Source organism: Pinus tabuliformis, chromosome 9 (genome assembly GCF_031772625.1).
Source record: "Pinus tabuliformis cultivar Carrire ecotype Pingquan chromosome 9, CPIR1, whole genome shotgun sequence".
NCBI classification, from domain to species: Eukaryota; Viridiplantae; Streptophyta; class Pinopsida; order Pinales; family Pinaceae; genus Pinus; species Pinus tabuliformis.
The window spans coordinates 588,275,756-588,297,969 of record NC_142307.1 but is presented as its reverse complement, the minus strand read 5'-3'; the positions used below and the strand labels follow the sequence as shown (position 1 = coordinate 588,297,969).

General features: G+C 33.8%; 1 pseudogene; it reads right to left on the bottom strand.

Annotated features, from left to right (window-relative positions):
• Positions 1–13,358: 13,358 nt before the first annotated feature.
• Positions 13,359–14,312, bottom strand: LOC149149932 (uncharacterized; annotated as a pseudogene).
• Positions 14,313–22,214: the final 7,902 nt, after the last annotated feature.

The following is a 22,214-nucleotide window of genomic DNA, read 5'->3' as shown; positions in this document are numbered from 1 at the left end:
TATAAGGGATATAGGTTAGAGTGGAAATATCATCCCTTTATTGGAAATCACTGGCTGAGATGTTAGCTCTCATTCAGTCAAAGTGCCCACTTGAGGAGATATTGAATTGTGTCACTACCAAGTTGATGACTGAAATACAGTGTGGATGTCTTTTTTGCATATAGACCTTGTGGAGTAGGAGTATCCTCTCTATGGACAAAGACGATCCCTCTAGCCCAAGAGAGTGGGTCTAGTCGCAAACAAGACAATCTAATGTAAATTTCCTTAGATTAGAATCGAATAAGAGGGCCTACCTCTTATAATGTTAATCCACTTGATGGTGACCTTGCTTCCTTGCTCCAGCTTCCTTTTTCTCCTTTCGTTCAAACACCTGAAACAAACATGCAAGAAACAACAACAAACGTGATAGCATAAAATCGAATTCAATCTACTTAAAAGGTCAAGGATTTTTAATATATCAAATGTAATATTACACACAATATAGGAAATAAACCATTAGTTGTACTAATATAAACTTCAAAGAGAAATACAATCGGAGCCTTGACGTTGTAGGTTCCCTTTGTCATGTTTGGGTTCTAGCACCACTATAAGAATCTCATGATTCACCCTCAAAACAATGGAAGTTCAAGGCCTCTTTCCCTTTGCTCCAAACCAAACACTATAATCTTATTCTCCCTTCACACACAAACTAGAAGGCTAAGGTTCTCAACATGGCTATCAAGATTTTCAGATTATTTCCATCCCTTTCATTAGCTAGCCGAGGTTGTAAAATGAGGAGTTTATATATCTTTGATAGAGGAGAAATGGATCCTCTTATGGTGGAGAGGCCTTATCCCTTTTGGTTTGTTCCATTTTAATAGGGTGAAGGAGCCCAAACAGTCTCTCTCAGATCTATCTTGCTCAACCATTTACCATACTTCCATTCATGAAGCTTCTAGACCTAGAAGCTTCGACTCCCTTTTTAAAAACTTTCCAAAAGAGGGTTGGCGTAGGTCATGAATGGTTAACCAGCACTTTTTGGCACTAAGCCTAGTGTTAGACTCTGCAAATCAGTACAGGGAAGACACTGAGTGCTAGCGTCGGTCTTGAAAACTAAGCTTGAAGCAATATTTTGGGAAATGATGTAAGAGGGAAATGTTCTACAGATGAAGAGGGATGTAGGGACATGTTCTTCATGGAAGGAAAGCATATGAGGGTCACTATAGAGGTCCTCTAGGATCGAGGAATGGGCAATACAGGGACAGTGACAAAATGATGTGTAATAGATACGCATGTTTCTCATCACATTGAGCCATGAATGCGTTGTTCCTTTTGTTCTGATAAATTTTGATGTGATCTGTCCAACAAGAATATTGCAACTCATTCTTTTATTTTAATAGAAAACTTAAAAGTGGATTATTTTGTTTCAAACTATGTATACATATAAATGTAATTTATTGTATCTTTGTTTATGAAAATTTATACTAGCTCAGAATAGTAAATCAAAAGAAAGTTTACTAATGTCCAATGAGAGAAATTTTATTAATGTCCACAAGTGACCGAAATAAGTTAATGGGACTATATTAGAGAGTTCAAGTCACAATAGCAGTGTGGGAGTTCCAAAGCATGCAACACATACCCGTGGATTGAATGCTTCAACTACCATGGGGAGGTACTATGGAATTTTCGTAGAGAGTGGAAATGCCTTCCCTTAGTGCTGGAGTATGACTGCATAGTGCATGTATATTTGTGTGTATAATATTCATGTCTTGCAGGTCTAAGAAAGGTCAGAACTTCAACAGATCTTGCAACAAAGTTTCATGCTAGAATATGTCTACATAAAGACAAAGAGTCCATCTGATGTGAAGTGGAATCCCACCACATAACATAGTAACCTTTTTCTATTGTTCAAATGTGTTCCACTGAGGGCATGGAAAATTGCATTTTCAAACACTATATATCTAAGATTTAACACTATAATTTATGACCAAAAATTTAGCATCGTAAGAATTTGCACAGTTTTTGGTTTGAATAGCCTATGTAGGTAGCTCTCCCGTCTCCCTTGACAAAAGTAACATTTCAATAAACTAAAAATTTAATCTTAGAAATGTGTGCAACTGAAAACACATGACACAAGAAAACATGTTGGAAATGATATATTTATTTCATAGATAAAATATTATTTGGGAATAGTGAATAATGAGTATGTAAAAAATAAACAAGAAACCACATGGTGTGGCTATGGGCTCTCGTCTATCCCCTATAGTTGCCAACATCTTTATGGAGCACTTTGAACAGAAGGCTCTTAGGTCATTTCCATACACCCCTGAAGAATGGAAAAGGTTTGTCGATGACATATTTTCCAAATGGAGTCATGGAAAAGAAAAACTTGACCTATTCCTCAATCACTTAAATAGCCTTTTTGACCATATAAAATTCACCATTGAAATTTAAAATAACAACCAGCTTCCCTTTCTTGATATCCTTCTAACCAAAAAAGAAGGGTCACTTGGCTTCCAAGTCTATAGAAAGAAAACCCATACAGAACAATATCTACATGCTAATTCTCATCACCACCCTAAACAGAAGATTGGCATCATTAGGACCTTAACCACTAGGGCGGCCAAAATATCTAACCCTGACCATTTAAATGATGAACTCAACCATATTCACAAAATGTTTGAATTTAATGGCTATAATAGGAGTACCATTAAGAAATCCATGCACCTATCCCTAAACAAGAACAATAATGAGATCAAAGATCAAAATTTATCAACTCCTAAGGTCTCCCTTCTGTACAAAAAAGGCACCACTGATAAAATTACTAAAAGTCTTAATAAACACAACATTAATGTAGCCTTCACCCCTACCAACACCATCAAACAATTATTCAACTCAGTCAAGGATCCCATAAACCCTAACCTTCAAAAAGGTGTTTATGTTATTCCTTGCTCATGCGGAAAAGAATACATAGGTGAAACAGGTAGATCTCTTAACATCAGAATTGAAGAACACACTGCAGACTTAAGAAGAGAAGGAACCTCAAAATCAGCGTTATTAGAACATGTTCACTCTTCCTCTCATTACATCTACATGGAAGAAGTCAAACTAGCTAGAAAAGAAGACCATTACCTTACAAGGAAAATCAAAGAAGCCATTGAAATAGAAAAAAGGAAGAACATCTTAAACCGAGACGATGGATTAAAACTAAGCAACACCTGGAATCCTTTACTTGAAACCTTAAAGAATCAATAATCAACTCATATCCCTTTTAATATTTTAATCCCTTCTCTCTCATTAAAATTAATAAAATGTAAATCAAAACAACACAGAAACATTATCTAACATCCTCCTTAAACAGTAAAACAAAAACAAATATAATCATATAAATAAATAATTGGCTATTTCATAACTAATCATTTGATAATATTAAAATAAACTAAAATCATAGTTTATTAATTATAATATTATAGTAACATGTGAATTTAAATTAAGCATATAGTTGTAATATCTCAAATTAAAATAAGTAGAAATTAACAATAGGAATTATATATAAAATTATAGCAAATTAATTAATTAAATAAACAAATTAGTTAATTAATTAAACAAATTATTTAATTAATTAAACAAATTAATTAACTAATTAAACAATTAATTAATTAATTAAACAAATTAATTAATTAATTAAACAATTAATTAATTAATTAAACAAATTAATTAATTAATTAAACAATTAATTAATTAATTAATTAAACAAATTAATTAATTAATTAAACAAATTACTTAAATAAAAAAAAATCAATTAATTAATTCAAAAAATAAAAAATTAATAAATAAATAAAAATTTGAATATTAACAAACTAATTGGATAATGGCTGACCTAATTTCTTAGATTAATTCTTTCATATCCTATATATATACCCTAAATTATAGCTCATGGATACATCATTAATATCTTTAGAATATGTATTGACACATCCCTTGATGATGGACTCACTTGGTAGTCCGAAACGTTGCGTTCATAAAAATCTATAACAGGTCATTCCTCCTCTATTTAAAAGAAACCACATGTTATTGGTTCAACAAAATGGACTCATAGATATAGACAAAGATGATCATTAGGTTGTAGAAATAGAAGCCTGCACTATTTTTACAGTCCATAACATCAACATAAATCACTTAGATTAATTCTGTCAAACATAACAAGAGTGGATACAAAGAAACTGAAGGATCTGCACTCCTTCAACTTTGTCATTTCCAGGGTTTTTGTAAACCAGTAGAGTGACAGATTGTTGGATAGTAACTATGAGTTGTTCAAACTGTTCTTTGTTGTAGCTAGGCAACAATAAACCTTAAATAATCAGGTAAGCTATAAAAGCCCATAATTTGACAAGCTAAATAGACACATTCAAGCTCATTAAGAAGGCAATCTATGTAAGCTTACAGACCAACCAGACTAATCCTCACAAATTAGATCTATCTTTGAAAATTATAAGGGTACCTTTGCAAATCCAAGAGGAGATTTGCCTTGAAATTTGCAGGTTGGACTAAGATTAACTTCCATAACTTCTTAAGAGTGCCATAATACACATAACAATTGATAAACCTATTATCCAATAAAGTGATAATATTTTGAAGGACAATGGAGTTTCCCAAATCCCAACAACCTTTATATATATATATATATATATATATATATATATATATATATATATATATAGATATATATATATATATATATATATATATATATATATATATATATACATATATATATATATACATATATATATATATACATATATATATATATACATATATATATATATACATATATATATATATACATATATATATATATATATATATATATATATAGATATAGATATAGATATATCAGGCGACTGCTATAAACATATGCAGACCCAAAAATTATTTCACATTCCTGTGCACTATGATGTTCTCATACAAAACGTTGTAGAGGCTATGATAACATGTGACATTCTACCTCGATGACCAATATCTATCCATGAAGTATATGATTTTTTTTCTTTCAGCACCTTTATGTGACATCAATAAAGAGAGGGAGAGAGAGGCTTAATGATGTAGAGGAGACCTCAGTATCTCGAAATCTACTCTTCCTCCAATGTTTCAAGACTACAAATACAATTTCAATTGGCTCTCAAAGTTCAAGACTACAAATACAAGTTCGATTGGTTCTAAAACCCAATGAGGTATTAAGGTGGAACAAATTAAACAGCATACAAAAATTCAAAGCACCAGCACGCATATATATGAACTAGAGCATGGGCTTGACTACCTTGAAAGATAAAGAGTGAGTAATTTTTCTGATTCCATATGAGCAAGTTCCTACCAATTTCATTTAGAAGGGTGGCAGTGGTTTCTATGCCTCATTCCATCCTTTCAGAATAGGGAGTGTTGTGGGGTTCAAACCCATCAAAACAATTAGTAATGCCTTCCTTATAATTTATATCAGTACACCTCAAACCATCAGCACAAAGATATACCAAACTTGAAGAGTCAGATAGGTTCTTTCATGCAAATGCTGAGCTTTTGGGAATCTAAACATCCTAGTGATTTATTTCTGCAATATTCACAAGATTGTAGGGATGCAAAGCCATTAGTCGTTGGATCTAAAATTATGTGCTTGGTTTTCTTATTTTCAAGCAAGGAATGTAGTTAAGGGCAACAATAGTTTTTTGGTTGTACAACTTGGTTCATTGGATGGCCACTTTTTGTTGATTAATAGAAACATTACTATGGGAAAGGTACAATTTTCACAATCTCCTTTTTCCCTTATTTGAGACTTTTTTTTGCTATCCCTATAAAAGATGTTTATATGTAGAAAAGTGGCTTCACACCTTATCTTCTATCTATCTCTTTGAGGGAACATGTTGGTAACTTGCTTCAAGAGAAAATGCTTGGGATACCCAAAATAAAGACACCCCCTACCGGATAGGGATACCCAAAATAACACTCAACTGTAAGAGGCCAACCATATTCATTGGAATGAAAGATGAAACTAATAAAAGGATGAGCCAGCTAAGCATTTCTATATTTTGATGATTTAGAATGATGAGTCATGTAATGGTGGGAAATCTCCTTTTTCAATACAGTGAAACTCCTTAGAGTGGAAGGAAGGGCATGAGCACTTAGAGCATCTTTAATTTTTAAGAAATTTTATATCTATCTTTTGGCTTGGTTTGGATTTTCCAAAAGTTAGTTGGTTACAGAAAAGAACTTTAGATTCTTGTGTCAGTGGTGTGCCTAAGCATCTAGTTCTTTTCTCCCCTTCATCATTTAGTGTAGTGTTGAGTTGAATTATGATGTGATGTTTCCTGTGGATTTCACAGGCAATCTACCTATGGCTCTTGTCTTTGTGTGGCCACAAAAAGTACAAAAACATGACAGAGCGTACTATGAACCACATATTCAACAACATTTGTTAACTTGGCAAATATAACATAGCATTCGTTATACTTCTTCCAACAATATGAATAATTTGAGGACAAATTCCAATATAGGGGAAAATTACATTCAATATATTATTTACTATAGTTGGGCTACCCCGAGTAGCATATGTTGTGAACCCATCAGAGAACATGCATGCAAAACTATATAAATTAAGGAAGTGGAAAATGAAATGATTATCATAGGAGGTTCCTAATGGTCATCATCATCTAAGGCTATTCATTGGAACCATTACAAGATAGTGAAGTTCATCCCCAACTTTGAAGGGATACCACTAAGCCTCTCTCCACATAGACAATGAAGGCTCGTTTACAAATTCTCTGAGTTTTTTTGGTCACCAAGTCTGGCTGAGGAAGTATCACATCACAAAAATAAACCCCAAGGAACCTAGGCCAAGTCCAGGTTTGCAACCTCTCTAACGAATCCACCTGAGGTACAACAAATACACTAGATCTAATATTTCTGGTTGGTCATCACAGGATGGAACCATTAAGAGGAACAAATGAATATTTTTCCACATAGTTGAGGCCAGTCTAGGCTTGCAACCTATCTAAGGAATCCACTTGAGGCACAAGAAGTAGACTTTGTGATAAGGCAGGCATATCTAAGGGATGAATCCTCACCAAAGAAACCATTATAGGCTACCTGAGGTGGATGTTAAGGAACAAAAGCATAATCAATTGTACAATGGTAGTGAAAGAATTTCAAGGCCTAGTTTTTAAAGGATGGTCCCCTTTGTGAAGGTGATTGGGGCATTGATCCATCCCAATTTAATTTTGAGACTATTAACGTCTCTTAGAGCAACGACACCTAATTATAGTCACGTAAACTTTGGAACCTGTATAGGCTTGATTGATCAAGTATGGTACCATTGTGGTATTATTCAGGACAAGAAGTTTGAGCCAGGAATTAGCGAGAAATTACCAATTAGAACCTTCTCTGTAGCTCTCCACATGAAGGATACTTGACCACCATGATGCAGTAAGGAGAATCAACACAATATATAGGGAAGTAGTGTAGAAGCAATTGGGTTGAATATTATATCATAGTTACAATTATTGTCAAATTTTGAAGGAATTATGCATTGTTGGATTTTTTTGATTGGACATATTCACTATTTTCTGGGAAGTGAGCCCTAATATATTGTGTATTGGTTGAAAAAATCATATTTTTGTGGGAATTTCTATACTCATGCATACATTACCTACTTTTGTATAAATGTGCATTGTTGTTATAAAGCTTTTTTTTCATGATTGTTTGAAAAAAACCTAGAAAAAGGAAAAACCCTAAGGGAAAAATTAGCTTGGGACATTACATACCACTATTGTACATGAAGTCTATCAATATGCCTCAATGGAGTTTTGTTCCTATTGAGAGGATGATCAAAATGGACATCCTCCATCATAGGCTTGCATAGAATTTCAGCATATAGGGTAACACTCTATAAATTGGCTTGATGATTTGAGGATAGTTTATTTTTGAAAAGTGGAACTACATTATTTTTCCTTATGAAGCTATCTTGGCTTATAGCTATTTCATTGCTATAAAACCAGTTGTATCAATTTTGACATCATCCTTGGAACCATAGTTTCTAATCAGTTCCACAATTGGTTTTCTGAATTTTGCAATTCTTTCTTTGGTATCAAGGGTTAATGTTAAAATTCATAATCTACATGAGAGTAAGTATAACATTTATTTCATCCAATCATACATCAAGAATCGTTAGAAGTTTTCCGATTATGTATTGGGAATTAACTTTGTATATGCACTGCGTTTCTTGATTTGCCATTTTTTCCAATATTTCATTTCCATTATATTTTCAAGTGATTCCTTATTGTTCTGTATTGTTTATGACTAGTTACCAGAACCTTAGAAATATCATTTTATTACTATTTATTGAATTTTAAGTGCTTTTATGTGTACTCATTGTTGTTTTCACTATTCAAATATTGCGCCTAAAGAAGAAAATTATGTATGCTAAAAATTGGGCTTAAAGAAACCTCTCCATAAGATGCTTTAACATTTTCTACTCTTCCCTTTAGATGTGAATGTTTATTTCCATATTTGACATTCTACTCATTTATTTTTATAAGATTATGTTGCCATTTCTTGTGCCATCTTAGTGGGGTTTTTTGTGCTACAACATTATGGCACAAAAGGATTCTTTTCTGTTTGCATTTGTTGTAATAGCTTGGCTCATCTGTATTAGTGGCACTGGTATTTACAATATTATACATTGGAATCCAAAAGTGTTCCAAGCACTTTCTCTTACTATATATATAATTTCCTCAAGAAGACAAGATGCAGAGGGTTGGGTGTCCCTTGGAGGCATAGTCCTCTGCATCACAGGTGCATACCCATATCTCACTTGACCTTTAAAAGTGTGCTTGTGGTCTTTTGACTCTTTTGTGATTTTGAATGTTGAGGTCAAGAGGGATGAAAATACATTGAAATTTAGTTGATTTATATTAGTTTTCCAATGTGTTTTCTCTAGGTTCTAACTTCTCATGCTATGTTTTCTGATTTGGGACATTTCTCCTATTGTAAATTAAGGTAAGTAAATATTCTTATTTCAATAACTTCATATATCAACATTTAATCTTCTAATTAATTGAATTTTTAGTATAATACCACATATATCTTTTATAGGTCTGGTATATCCTACTTGATTCTTGCATATATAGGTGAGGTTGCTTTTTTATCCAAACATATGGGACCTTAAAATAAATTTCTACAAGGCCATCCTAGGTAAGTCTTAAATGTTGATTTATGTAATCTTTGTATGGGAGTAGAAATCCATGTTTTAACAACTTCAATATGTATTTTGAGTGGATAATTCAACAAATGCAAAAAAATATCAAATAAACTAAATAAAGAACCATGAATTAAACCATACTTACAATGTTGAAAAACCTAGAGCTAAATACACTCAAAATTCGAGACAAACTTCTTGCATAATCTCTTGTTTAGTAAATTCATATACAAAATTAAAAATAGATCTCATCCCATTAAATAAGATTTTTCCAGAAAATAAGTCCGTATAAAATTGTCTTGTAAATACAACTAGATATTATTAGCCCTGTATGACATTCTCATGGTTTCACATGGTTCTCAAAGTAAAGACATTTTCCCAATAGATTGTTGACCTTTCATAGGATCTTTTAAAATTGATAATTACTTCTTATGATTTCTTTAGTTACTCTTTTCTTGCATTCATATTCATCATAAACTAATTACATAGAAGATCTCAACAATAGAAAGTAAATTCTAGTAGGATCATAAAGAGACACTTAAACAAGAACACAAACATTTACCTTGGGAAAACCCAACAACCTTAGAGAAATTCTTCAATTAATCAAGAGACGCATCTAGATATTTTAGTGAATCACAAGGTAAAATGAACCAGTGAAGTAGACTTGGTCAAACCTATTCCAATTCCCTCCTAGTCAAATTAAAATAATTCCCAAGAACCTCTACCTAATCTGGTCTTCCAGGGAAGAAATTGGGATCACTTCTACACCTAAGAATCTAGGTCATGTTTCCCTAGTATGCATTAGAAAAACTAGTCCCTTTTGTCACACATCCGAGGTCACAACAAAAATATAGATCCACTCCTGCGAGGTTGTGTGTGTGTGTGTGTGTGTGTGTGTGTGTGTGTGTGTGAGAGAGAGAGAGAGAGAGAGAGATCTTCATAACTTTTCATCCTTCTTGCATCCTTTTCTTTTGATTCCCAGAAGATATCTTTCCTTTTGTAATCCACATTGTGCCAACGAAAGGAGATCGAGTGCCTTATATATACATTTTTGGTTGGTTGAATGGATGCCTCTTTGATTGGGGCTGACTTGACTAGGAGGGATGACTAGGCTTGTTTGGAAAACCCACATGGGGGAAAAACCCAACAACATTAGATAAATTCTCAATTCAACAAGAGACACACCTAGATATTTTAGTCAATCACAAGGTCAAACTAACCAGCAAAGTAGACTTGGTCAAAACTGGTCCAACTACCTCCTAGTCAAATTAAACAGTTTCCCAAGAACCTTTGCCTGATCTAGTATGTTAGGGAAGAAATTTGGTCTGCTTTTACACCCAAGAATATCATTCATGTTACCCCAGCATACCTTAGAAAAATTTGACCCTTCTGTCACATGTGTGAGGTCACAACAGAAATATAGATCCACACATGGGAGGTCAGATGAGTGAGAGAGAGAGAGAGAGAGAGAGAGAGAGAGAGAGAGAGAGAGAGAGAGAGAGAGAGAGATCTTCATATTTTTTCATTCTTCTTGCCTACTTATTTTCTTTTGATGCCCATAAGATATATTTTCTTGTGTAATCCAAATTGTGCTAAGGAAAGGAGGTTGAGTGCCTTATATATACATTTCTGGCTGGCCGAATGGGTGCCTCTTTGGAGGCTAAATTGACTAGGAGGAGGGACAACTGGGCTTGCATGGAGGAAAAAAAATTCAAATATCAAAATTCAAAATTTTTCTTTTGAAAGAGGACATGAAAAACATGACTTATATTTTCTCTTTTGAAAAGATCATGAAAAATATGCCTTATATTTATCATTACATATGCATCAAGGGATAAAAACATTAATTATGAAGATCGACAATAGCTACAAAATTCAACACATATATCCACTTGATATAGCCTTTATAGAAGCTATTTAAAATCCTTGCCTAATGATATATAAAAAAATTTTCATACATGAACCATGTCATTGATTCTTCTATCTTGCAAGAGAAATGGTCCACAAACATGCCTCTTTATGGCATAGACAATCTTACTTCGTCTAGTTTTAATAACATGGGATATGCTTCTAGTGTACAAGGGATCTATTTTACATCAAATATGGAGTGATTTCAAATCCTTCAAAATACATTGAATCTTACTATAGGAAACACATGAACGTTGCCACAAAAGTTCATCCTGCATCATGTATTGATTTCTAGACCTGTGGGTACTTTTTTCTCTATATATATTGAACTATTTGATATCCCATATTGACATAGCATATAATTCATGTTCATTGTCAACATACTATTCTCCTATGTCCAGTTCATTAGTGACATCCATTCCTGCCACAAATTGTAAATTACCAGGACTAGAATTACATGCTTTTCTTCTCGAGAAATATCTGCAAAATTGGCTTCCTCAATTGGATAATAATGTAGCTTCTCAGGTTCTCTTCCTGATCCATCCCTATACCACCCCATATATCAAAGTTAAATGTGCATGGTGTTAGGCTCAATCTTTTGTCAGAAATGGGGCTCTAGTATCAATTGGATCTCATTATTTATTCGTATTGCAAATATTTCAGAGAGTAACTTATGGGGGGAAGGATCCATTCCTTGGAATATTCATGATGTTGGAAAAAAACTTGCCTATTTCCAGTTTGAGTGCTCTGACAAATTTTGAACAATTATGGGAACATCAAACATTTTACTTGTGCTTGTGAGGCATATTGAAATAATTGTGGTAGAAATACCCTTTATAATTCTTCTTAATCTTTCCATTTCCTGCAATTTTCTCCAATATTAGAACTGTATCCTTTAATCCAATGGGGAACTTCAAACCCTATATTGTCAAAATTTGTAATGCTATGAACAATGTCAACGTTGGTTGCAATTATCTCTATTGTCTAAATTCTCCCCTTGTGGTATCTACAGGTTATGAACTTCATGACTTCTTACAATATGCTCAAATAAGAATCATATAAGCATGAGAATATTCAAATCACCATTCTAGTTCCTCATTATCGGTTTGTTTATGCATTCTTGATCTTTATGAAGATTTTCCATTTGATTGTTTTCTTCTTTTCCTTTGAAGCTCTTTTTCATCATGTACACACAACTCTATACTCATAGTTGGCATTTTTTGAGAAAAAATATCTATTTCTACTATTTTTTATGATACAAGAATTTTTCCATGCATATTACAAATAGGTGTAGCAACTACCCCAAACTAGAAGTCTATCGCAATAATTAAGTTGGTCATTGGACTTGTAATAGTTCTAGATGTACCTGGGAAAGACATTATTGCCATGGTTGGGCCAGAATTCAAAGAAAATACTTGTGATCCAAATTTGTTTCCTATGTATTGACTTTTTCCATTATAAGATGTTGCATTACAATGAACCTTAACCACCTTGATTCAACACAGGGTGTGCATGCGATATTTTACTTTGTCCCTTATTTCATTAAACTTGTAGCACCTTGCACTTTCTCATTAAATAAGTAGAAAATACCCCTAACTTTTACTCTCTCTTGACATACTTGTATGCACAAAATAATTTCCCTAAAGCCTTAAGCATATATCTCAATTTTCAATCCTGACTTCCTCAATGTTGCAAACATTTAGTGGCATGCCTACTTGTGGATCAACTGAGCCCCTACCCACTTTGCCTTTTTGTGGCTAATAAAAATTTCTACATCCTTCTTGATCATTTAGATCTCTGAATACTTGTTCCTCGACAAAATTTTCACTTGATTCATCTTCTTGAAGTTTCTTAGGTTTTTTTCCATTCTAATTTTTTTTCAGATTTTCACAATTGTGAATTGTTATACATTCTCCCTACAGACGGAGCATATCAAACTTTGTCTATTATGCTAGATTATGAGAAATTCAATGTTATGGCTGCCTACAGGTCATTGCACACAGACACACACACACAGACACACACACACACACACACACACACACACACACATATACTTTAATATTTAATCCTTCATAGTTTTGGCACATTTCAACATGATTCCACTAGTTATTTTAGCAAAAATAGTCAGTAAACTGGAAAATAAAATGTTTTAGGTGTCCAACAGAGAATGTAAACATAGCTTAAATATTAGAAGCTATGCGATTTACCACATCAATTAGGGATCTCAAGGCTTCAACAAAGTTCTATAATTCTGATTGGCCTCCAGCCTTTCGACTCTGATTTGGAGGAATTTCAAGTACTGGGAGGCCACATCAAGAACAACTACAATATCCATGGAATTTCCTTCAGGAAAAAAACTCCTAAATAGATCTATAGCATTTTTCATTTTCTCTTTCCTTGACTTCTCCATGATATTGGTTGCCCCACTTTAGCGGCATTGTTATTTGTGCTAATGTTTCTTGATTCCTAACTTGTTATGGGTGGAAAGAGAACACCATCTGAATTACTTTTCCCATTCAAAACTACCTTATGTTGGATAGAAAGTAGAATAAAGTCAACCTCCTTTTCTCTGAATTCCATACATTCATATTTTCTATTCCTACTTGGATTATCATTGCTAGTATGTCCACTATCTTGTGTCTGGCTTAGCTGGTCATTTCTTATGGCTTCACTTGGAGTGTGACCAATGCTATCATCTTCTTCCTCATCAAAGCATAATAGGGGTTCAATATCTCTAATATCTTCTTGTAATTGACTTTGATAACCTCCTTTTCTTGAGCCATTAGAACTCATTTGGCTTCTACTTTCTTCTTGTGTGGAGAAAGCAACAAACCTATAACCAATAGCCTCTACACTCAACCACGTCCTATTTCATATTCCTTGCAATGCTTGTGAATGGAGTCATATGCTCCTTGTATGCCAAAAACCCATCTTAGATAGTTGAATTAAATACTGAAGGTAATTCCGAAATGATTTTTGTCTTACGTATTCTATTAAAGGCATAGATTTTGTCCAAGCCTTATTCTATTACAGACATAGATTTTGTCCTGAAGCCTTTTGTAGAGTTGGGTACTAGGTTTGGAAACTCATGCACAATGGGAGGGTGGAAAATGATTCAAACTCTGCTTGTAGCCTGATAAAAAATAATGAATGTCTTGGAACATGCTTCAGAGACCATAGCACCTTTTACCCACAAAAAATAATGCCCCTCTATGAAAATCCACTATAAATTTCAGGCCTACACACTGAAATTTTTCCCATAGATGATTTCAAGTGTTGACCACCTATCTAGAAAAAATGTGTAGCTTCCTTCTGGGACCTCAATTGATACATGGGATCCACTAAATCAATATCAATGCTTCGTATAGCAATAAGAAATAGATTTCCTGGTGATATAGCCAACCCAAAGCAACTGACAAATACATAGGATAAATGGCCCATGTAATTTTTCAAATTTTTATTATTTTGAAGCAAGGTTAGGAAAATTTTCTGGGGAAAGGTACTGGAAGAAGAGAACTCCCATATCTTATCCAACTACCGATAGAGTTGTCATTTCTGTAGTTGTATAGGAATCTTCCTCAAATGTCCATGTGATATCTGTAACCACTTGATCATAAGCCTCTTACTGACCCGACTTGTGATATTTACACCTAGAGGTGTAACATATCAAAAAAAATGGAAGGACAAAACCTTTTCCAATTACTATAAGAGCCTTGTTTAGGGATTTTGGAGTTATGACCGAGGATACTTCTAAGATGGGTTCTAAATTAGCTGGTACCACCTCCTTCAAGAGACCTAATGGCACAAATTTAGTAGAAGACATATATTGAGGCTTCCAGGATACTCATGCCATAGCTTAGCATTTTTCTCAAAATTTATAGTGGAAAAAAATAATTTTGTTGGTTGAACTATCCACATCCATTTTTTGAAAAAAAATTAGAGTGCACATGGCACAAATCACTACAATAACCCAAGATTTAGGAACCTAAAGTAGGCCAAATAGCCTCACTTCTAGTTGTTGCAGGTTATGTTCAATAGTGCAGAAATGTGCTTCAAGGACTCTTTATAAACAACCTTTACCATATTTTTCTCTAATAGCCAATATACGAAAAACTATTGTATGAACTTGCCAAAGAACTTTCATCTTCTTCAAAAGAGGATTTTCTTATTGGTGAACAACAACAAGAATATATGCTAATAGCCCACAATGTGTTGCATATTGATTTGCACTGATCATAGATGGCACACCATTTCTAGAATGTTTCCTTGTTGCTTGTGCACTAGATTTTACAGGAATTTCTTGACATAGGCTTTTCCCTAGATCGGAGGTATCCATAACCACTACCAAACCATTTTAGGAAACTCTTTTGACTTGCATATAAAGCTCTAGAATAGTAACTAACCATGATTTCTATTCACCATTCCATATCAGTGCTACCCTCACATTATCAAGATCTAACGAATGCATCCGTACTCACCATTTTATGCTACATTCCTGATCCTTTCTTGCATTCTAAGCACGTATTGCTACCACCATAGGCCATTAAACCATGTTTCACTATAGTTTTTCATCAAATAAGTTGTGTGCTAAGTGCTAATGTAGAAACCCCTATTAGGAACTTGCCATAACCAACTATGGCTTTCAGGTCATTTCTTTATTGCTTCAAAGAGCTCCAAGGCCTTGCTATAATGCCCAATCTTCACATAACCAATAATAAATGAAATCCACAAAACCAAAATCCCATTCACAAATTTTGTCAAACGGTTGGTAGGCACCCTCCATTCTCCTACTATTAGTCAAAGAATCGATCAAGAAATTACACCAAACATTGTGAGGATTTAAACAATCTGGGTGACCACTCATAAATAGTTCGCTTGGATGTTCATTTAAGATCCTTCTCGACCATGGCTACTTTTAGGTGAAAATAAACTATCCAATAGTGGATCCATCTCCACCACACTCATTGCATATCATGCTATTCATATGTATTGGAAACAATATACAATAATTTGTATAATCATGAGAAGACACCCTTGGATTTATTTGATGTTAGGTGAAAATAAACCATCCAATAGTGGATCCATCTCCACCAATCTCCTTGAATATCATTCTATCCATATGTATTGGAAATCATATACAATAATTTGTACAATCAGGAGAAAATACCCTTGGCATTGTTTGTTAGTATATGATAGACATGTTTGGAAGAGTGAGGGGACAACTTGTAATATAAATCCATTAATTAAAACCTATGGCTATAAGAGCATTGAACAATTAGTACCAGCATGCCTATTTTAAATGATGCAAGAATTTCTATCCATAGCCAATTTGAGCATATCTTGTTGTTTTTCCAATGCAAACAATTAGAAGAGAATGGATATCAGATCTGTCCTACTTACTACAACACAGTTATATCTAAATTAGTTTTGGTGCGTTTTTTTGGAGATGGAAGCTCATCCTCCTTCATTTATAAATGTTGGGCACAATTTGAGAAAGAGAAAATGCACTGAAATGAAAAGAAATGCAACAATGATAGTGAAATAATAATAATAATAATAATAATAATAATAATAAAATGAAAAATGTGTCAAATTTCAAATCATATAATTCTGCATTTAGAAAAATAAACTCTAAATCTAGTAGCTTAAGATTTGAAATATTTAATCAAATAGCAAAGATGAGTTGCACTTGTGTACAAATTCATATTGCTGGAATATATTCCTAGTGAAAATAAGCTAAACATAAACCATTCAATAGCTCTGACAAGATATTAACAGTGTGTGCTAATTCTAGTTACTTTTCTTTGTATGACTATATTAAATTGTTTGTAAATTATTTTGTATTATTAGCTTGTTGTGTGGTTCACGTTACAAGGGTGTGACATTAAGCTAACTCTCTTGAGCTATTTTTTATTAAGTTAAAAATAGGGGCTGCATGATTATATATTTTACATAATACAAATATTATGTCATTATGTGTCAAACATTTTTTTTTTTAAATCAATGCCTATATATGCAATTTCAAGGATTGCCATAATGCATGTTAATTATTTAAAGGGTGCTAGATTAATGGAAGAGCACTTGCCTGTTGGTGGTTCGATTCCATTGTGCCCTGACATGAATTAATCAATGATATTGTAGTTTATTTTTAATTAGATATTTTCAATAGTGAGATATTTTTCTGGATTCATTGATTTATATTGTCTCTAAAGAGACAAAAGTGATATTGTATTTTTTTTAAATATAATTTTTTATTGTCTTTGAAGAGACAATAGCTAGGATTAAAGACATATTGTCTCTATAAAGGCAATTTCTTTAATCTCAACTATTGTCTCTCAAGAGACAAAACTGAAGTTGTCTCTTAAGAGACAATAATGCTTATGTTATATATTGTCTTTATAGAGAGAATTTTTAAGACAATAATTTGAGACACCCACTTAAAGACAATATTTAAGACAATACACAAAACTGAAGTTGTCTCTTAAGAGACAATAATGCTTGTGTTATATATTTTCTTTATAGAGACATTTTTTTAAGACAATAATTTAAGACACCCACTTAAAGACAATATTTAAGAAAATACACAATTTTTTTTTTTGTCTCAAGTTAAAACAATATACCAAAAAATTGTCTCAAATATTGTCTTAAAACCCCCCTCTATATTGTAGTGTTTCAGTTGTATAAAAAATATGATATTTACATCATAATTTGCTGTCCTTGATTGAACTTAGATTGAATTGAACGATAATGGAAAATACCGGTTACAAAGCATTCATTCTTCCATGCTATCATATCAATCACAGTTAAATAATTATCTAATTACAACCTATGCCCACGCCATGCTTTCACAAAATCCGAATAGCTATTGATACCATTTAGTGCACATGTCTTTGTAATTGACTGAAAATAACGCTATTATAAAAATAAAAATGAAAGTGGAAGCGAAAGCATTGTAATTGTTTGGTGGATTTTGTAGTTCTATATGAGGATTTCATTCTTTTGCCAGATTAGACGTGTATTTAACTGTCTTCTCCATTTTGTGAATTATGAAAAACTCCATTTTCACAAACTTTAGGTTTGTAGATGATTGTTTCAGTCCCAAAAAGATTCCAATATGCACTAGAAAACACTAAAAAGACTTTTAACACCGTTGATAAAAGTTCACATCCTTTGGTTGCACCCATGGATTTCAACTTGTTTCTTTTATTACTTTATGATCTAATCACCGATCATATGTGATATTTCCTTTCAATGTAATAACTAGAACAACCATGTGGTTGATATAAGCTCAATCCGTAAAAACATTCAGGGCATCTCAGTTGGTAATCAAAAACATGTGAAATAGTTCAAACTCTATAGGTTATAGTTCAAATCCCTGTTGCTATTACATGTACAGGGAAAAGGACATATCGTAACCAATTTATTGACAGTTACATATCATATAAATCAATTATGATCCTCAAGACTGTAGAGGTCATAGTTCAAGCAACCAATCTCTCTCTCTCTCTCTCTCTCTCTCTCTCTCTCTCTCTCTCTCTCTCTCTCTCTCTCTCTCTCTCTCTCTCTATATATATATATATATATATATATAGCTATTGATATATTAATTATACTTTAAGTACATATGTCCCCATCTATGGCCATCGACCCAGGCATCAACTAATCTCCACGCTTGGTTGGCATGCCTCTATCATATTATTATGGTCATACATATCATGGGTTTTCCTACTTTCCCCATTTTCCAGTGGTTCTGCAACTTTGAATCATAGATGTGAACCAAACAAGTGGACAACACATACCCCACAATACATATTGAATGTAGTAGGATTTCAAATTTTATATCTATCCCAAGATTTCAAACTGGAGTGCACCACATTTTTGAAATGACATCTGGTTTTGGAATACGATTTTATCCCACCAGGTGCACAATATTTCCATGGGAAATAGACCGACGAAAGGAATGAAGTCCATGGAAGTCATGCCAGCAACGGGGTTGGGAGTCAGTGATTCAACAACCTTTGCAATGCAAAGAGATCGAACATCGAGACCACAACATATGCAATTACCAATGTAAATGTGGATGCCTTCATTTCCATTGTCATTACAAGTCATGAAACTGGTGTTGGAAATATTAATCCCAACCACCGCCTTAAACACACTGACAAACAACATGATTTCCCAGTCAACTATTGCAGGGTTGCAATTTTTTCTGCAGGCAGAAGGACTAAAGTATGAGCAGATGTACATCATTGACCATTCCACAACACATCAGATAGTTAAAGCACTTAATGAAAGGTTATCAAATATGTATAGGAAAACAATTACTTTGTAACCTTTACTGCATTGTAGAACCTCTCCAAGTTCAGAAAATCCCTCATTTTGTATAATTGCCCATCCTATGTCTTAAATATTTGCTCTGTCATAAATTAATGAGTCAAAGTTGTATGTTTGCATAAATATGAATGTAAAATTCATTTTCAAGGTTGAACAATTAGAGAGGAGTCGAGTGTGTAAGTTTGAGAGGTAGTGAGGAGAAAATCGTGGAGAAAATATTGGTGGGCGCATGAAAACAATAGTTACTGTGTGTTATGAAACCAGCTCAAGAAAAGATAGAAAAGATAGATCAACGCCTTAGAATTCAGCCTCTTCGAGGGGGAAACCTCCTTTACATTACATAAATGAAAAATTCTTGGATGATACAAATGAAAAGACCTCCTTTCTATATATAGGAGTCTAAGGGGTCATAACATAATCAGAGCCGACATAACAATAATAATATAAGGGCACAATAATAACAATAGTGGGCTTCTATGGGGCACAATAGTAACAATATGGGCACTACATGGGTACATAAATATAATAAGTGGGTTATACTAATAACAATAAGTGGTTACACTAGTAGTATAGGGGCCTAACATGCCCCTCTCCTTGAAAAATCATTGTCCTCAATGCTTGAGTAGTTATTGATGCTTCTGTATAAAATTCTTGTCCTCCCATGTGGAATCTTCAGCGGGTAAGTTCTTCCACTTGATGAGATACTCTAAAATTGATCGATTTCGTAGCTGTTAGGTTCTTGTTTCTGTGACTGCTCCAGGTTCCAATATGATTTTTCCTTCCTCTTCAATTTCTGGCAATATTGTTTGAATTGGGATCTTTTGCAACTTTTGAATAAGTGGTCGTACTTCTTCGTCCTTCTTCCATTCATCCCTTGCTTTGTTTATCCAATCTAGTTGGATAATATAAATAGCACAAAACAATGCTTCCACATCCTCATCCTTGAAGAGTCTTCCCATTCGGTAAGGTTGCCATTTTTTAAGTGCATGTAGTATTGCCAACATTTCCTTCTCATAAATAGCTTGCTTGAGATGTAGCAGTGAAAATACCCAATCACCTACATCAAAACATTTTTCACTACGATGTTTATCTACATGTTGTTTAGTTTGATTTTGCACCAAAGTGGTGTTATCCTTTAAAAGTTGGAGAACTTGTTGTTGATGCTCGATGTGATCTTTCACTGCTTGAACCTTTTTCTTCTTGATATGTCCTTCTATCTCTAGAGTTTGAGGAGTGGTAATTTCTTCCAATCCTTTACAAGATATGGTCGGATTCATTTCTTGATGCTCGATGTGATCTTTCACTTCTTGAACATTTTTCTTCTTGATATGTCCTTCTATCTTGATAGTTTGAGGAGTGGTAATTTCGAACAATGAATTGCAAGATATGGTTGGATTCATTTATTCTTTCTCGATGTGATCTTTCACTTCTTGCACATTTTTCTTCTTGATAGGTCCTTCTATCTTGAGAGTTTGAGGAGTGGTAATTCTTGCCAATGCTTTACAAGATATGTTCTGATTCATTTCTTCTTTCTCTGGGGTGGGGTCCTGGCATATATCTTCTTCTTTTGATGTTTCTTGATCCTTTTCTTCCTCCTCTTCATATTCTATATAAAATAATTTCTTCTCAGCACACCTATGACCTTTAGTGCATTTGCTATCACAATTGTAACAAAGCCCTTTTTCTCTTTTTTCTTCCAATTGTTGTGGTGTAACCCTTGTAGGTTGTGGAAGCCTAGCAGAAACAACACTTCCATCTTTATAGTTGTGAGGGTTACGCTTCCTGGTTTCCATAATTTTTCTTTCCACTATGTCACAAAGCCCTTTTACTCTTTCCAATTGTTGTGGTGTTGCTCTAAAGAAGGTGTTGCTCTTTGTATCCTCATAATGTGCTATCATTTCCTCTGTGAAAATTGACCACGTAACAAGTTGTTTATGAGAACAAAGCCCTTTGTACCCTAAAAATTGATCTGGTTCTAAATATGAAGATGCAATACATAAATTTTGTAATAGTTGTACACCATGTAGATCAAAATATTGCTTCATTTGAAGTATCCAATTTACCGGATCCTTGCCATCAAACTTCCTCATCTTGCTTTTTCTTGATTTTAGGAGCTCAACCTTGAAATGACTGTAACTCTGTACTTTCAGATCTTTAAGTTCTAAAATTTCGACCTATAGTAGCCCTTTGTGTCCTCTTTACAATGCCACTAGTCTGATCCAAATTGGATTCTCCAAGAAAGAGTTATGCACAATCTCCCAAGATGACCTGCTTATAGACCTTTCCAGAAGAGCGAAAATGTATGAAGTGCCACGCGTCATCGTTTTGACCTTTGAATCTGAAAAAGATATACAAAAAACTACAATCCGTCCTCTTTCTGTACTTTCTTATGAAATTTCAATCCGATCCCCAGAGAGAAAGTTATGATGATTTTCCCCAGGTCACCTGTTTGGAATGTAATTCAGGAGTCTGCAAAAAGACCAACTTCCTTAAATCATATCTCCGGAAATATAGCGAAAAAAGCTCTAAAATTCGGACCTGAGGTTCCGCGCGATGTCTTCTCAAATGGGTTTTTTTTGCAACTTCTGAAATGTCTCAGAAAAAAAGTTATAGCGAAATTTCCACGATGACCTATTTGGAGCAGCGAAACCCTAGAATCCAAAGCTCTGATACCAAATGTTATGAAACCAGCTCAAGAAAAGACAGAAAAGATAGATCAATGCCTTAGAATTCAGCCTCTTCGAGG